The sequence below is a fragment of the Theropithecus gelada genome, chromosome 9 (assembly GCF_003255815.1).
Source record: "Theropithecus gelada isolate Dixy chromosome 9, Tgel_1.0, whole genome shotgun sequence".
In the NCBI taxonomy this organism is placed as follows: Eukaryota; Metazoa; Chordata; class Mammalia; order Primates; family Cercopithecidae; genus Theropithecus; species Theropithecus gelada.
This window is the reverse complement of record NC_037677.1, coordinates 65,301,799-65,304,961: the sequence shown is the minus strand read 5'-3', so window position 1 is coordinate 65,304,961 and position 3,163 is coordinate 65,301,799.

Here is a 3,163-nt window from a genome sequence, read left to right as displayed (position 1 = left end):
TGAGACGGAGTCTCACTCTGTCACCCAGGCTGGAGTGCAGTGGCCGGATCTCAGCTCACTGCAAGCTCCGCCTCCCGGGTTCACGCCATTCTCCTGCCTCAGCCTCCCGAGTAGCTGGGACTACAGGCGCCTGCCACCTCGCCCGGCTAAGTTTTTGTATTTTTAGTAGAGACGGGGTTTCACTGTGTTAGCCAGGATGGTCTCGATCTCCTGACCTCGTGATCCGCCCGTCTCGGCCTCCCAAAGTGCTGGGATTACAGGCTTGAGCCACCGCGCCCGGCCTCTCCCTTTTTTTCATAAAACAATGGTTCAGAAGAAAGTATGATGTTTTCGAGATTCATCCATATTATAGCATTTACTTCATTTATTTATTTATTTATTTATTTTCTGAGACCAAGCCTCGCTCTTGTTGCCCAGGCTGGAGTGCAATGGCACAATCTCGGCTCACTGCAACCTCCGCCTCCCAGGTTCAAGCAATTCTCCTGCCTCAGCCTCCTGAGTAGCTGGGATTACAGGCATGCACCACCACACCCAGCTAATTTTGTATTTTTAGTAGAGATGGGGTTTCTCCATGTTGAGGATGGTCTCAAACTCCTGACCTCAGGTGATCTGCCCATCTCGGCCTCCCAAAGTGCTGGGATTACAGGTGTGAGCCACTGCGCCCGGCTCTTCATTTATTTATTTTTATTTTTTATTTTTTATTTTTATTTTTGAGACTGAGTCTCACTCTTGTTGCCCAGGCTGGAGTGCAATGGCACAATCTCAGCTCACTGCAACCTCCGCCTCCCAGGTTCAAGCGATTCTCCTGCCTCAGCCTCCCAAGTAGCTGGTATTACAGGCATGTGCCACCACGCCCGGCTAATTTTGTATTTTTAGTAGAGACGGGGTTTCTCCATGTTGGTCAGGCTGGTCTCAAACTCCCGACCTCAGGTGATCCGCCTGCATTGGCCTCCCAAAGTGCTGGGATTACAGGCGTGAGCCACCGTGCCCAGCTCTTCATTTATTTTTTATGACTGAGTAATTGTGTGGATAAACCTCATTTATCCATTCTTCAATTGAGGGACATTTGCACTGTTTCCACTCGTGGACTATTATGAATAATGCTGCTATGAGCATTCATGTACATATTTTTTTTTTTTTTTTTTTTTTTTTTGAGACTGAGTCTGGCTCTGTCGCCCAGGCTGGAGTGCGGTGGCCGGATCTCAGCTCACTGCAAGCTCCGCCTCCCGGGTTCACGCCATTCTCCTGCCTCAGCCTCCCGAGTAGCTGGGACCACAGGCGCCCGCCACTTCGCCCGGCTAGTTTTTTGTATTTTTTAGTAGAGACGGGGTTTCACCGTGTTAGCCAGGATGGTCTCGATCTCCTGACCTCGTGATCCGCCCGTCTCGGCCTCCCAAAGTGCTGGGATTACAGGCTTGAGCCACCGCGCCCGGCCTTTTTTTTTTTTTTTTTTTAGAGAAAGGGTCATACTCAGCTGGGTGCGGTGGCTCACACCTGTAATCCCAGCACTTTGGGAGGCCGAGGCGGGTGGATCACGAGNTTTTTTTTTTTTGAGACGGAGTCTTGCTCTGTCACCCAGGCTGGAGTGCAGTGGCCGGATCTCAGCTCACTGCAAGCTCCGCCTCCCGGGTGCATGCCATTCTCCTGGCTCAGCCTCCCGAGTAGCTGGGACTACAGGCACCCGCCACCTCGCCCGGCTAGTTTTTTGTAATTTTTAGTAGAGATGGGGTTTCAGCGTGTTAGCCAGGATGGTCTTGATCTCCTGACCTCGTGATCCGCCCGTCTCGGCCTCCCAAAGTGCTGGGATTACAGGCTTGAGCCACCGCGCCCGGCTCATGTACATATTTTTATATGGACATATGTTTTCATTCCTCTTGGATGTATAGCTAGGAATGGAATTGCTGGGTCATCCATTGAGTTTTTTTATTTCTTCTTCTTTTTTTTAATTCTCATCTTTTAATTTGGTTCTTTTTTGTATCTTCCATTGCTCAGGGATTTTTGTTTGTTTGTTTGTTTTTGTTTTTGTTGTTTGTTTGTTTTTTTAGACAGAGTTTCATTCTATTGCCCAGGCTGGAGTGCAGTGGGGTGATCTCTGCTTAACCTCTGACTCCCAGGTTCAAGTAATTCTCCTGCCTCAGCCTCCCAAGTAGCTGGGACTACAGGTGTGCGCCACCATGCCTAGCTAGTTTTTTTTTTTTTTCATTTTTGGTAGAGACGAGGGTTTCACCAAGTTGGCCAGGCTGGTCTCGACCTCCTGGCCTCAAGTGATCCACTCATCTCGGCCTCCCAAAGTGCTGGGATTAACAGGCACCAGCCACCGTGCCCGACTAAGGTTTTTTATTTCTTTGTTGAGACTTTTTTTTAAGTGAAAGCAAGTTTATTAGAGAAGCAAAGAAATAAAAGAATGGCTACTCCATAGATAGAGAAGCCCCAAGGGCTGCTGGTTGGCTATTTTTATGGTTATTTCTCTATCATATACTAAACAAGAGGTGAATTATTCATGAGTTTTCCAGGAAAGAGGCAAGAATTTTCAGGAAGTGAGGTTTCCTCCCCCTTTCAGACCACATAGGTACATTGCCATGTCATTTGTAAGCTGTCATGGTGATAGTGGGAATGTCTTTTAGCATGCTAATATATTATAATTAGCATATAATGAGCAGGAGGACGATCAGAGGTGGATTTCCTTGCCATCTTGGATTTTTTTTTTTTTTCTGGGGTTTAGTCCCATTCTGTCACCCAGGCTGGAGTGCAGTGGTGCGATTCTCATGCCTCAGCCTCCCGAGTAGCTGGGATTACAGGCACCCAGCACAACACCCTGCTAATTTTGTATTTTTAGTAGAAACAGGGTTTCACCATGTTAGCCAGGCTAGTCTCAAACTCCTGACCTCAAGTGATCCACCTGCCTTGGCCTCCCAAAGTGCTGGGATTACAGGCATAAGCCACTGTGCCCCACCTGAAATATTGGTTTTGGTGGGTTCTAGCTGGCTTCTTTATAGCATCCCGTTTTATCAGCAGGGTCTTCGTGACCTGTATCTTGTGAAACCAGTCCTGTGGACCTCCTGTCTTATCCTGTGACTTAGAATGCCTAACCTCCTGGGAATGAGGCCACGCGGGTCTCAGACTCATTTTACCCAGCCCTATTTAAGATGGAGTCACTCTGGTT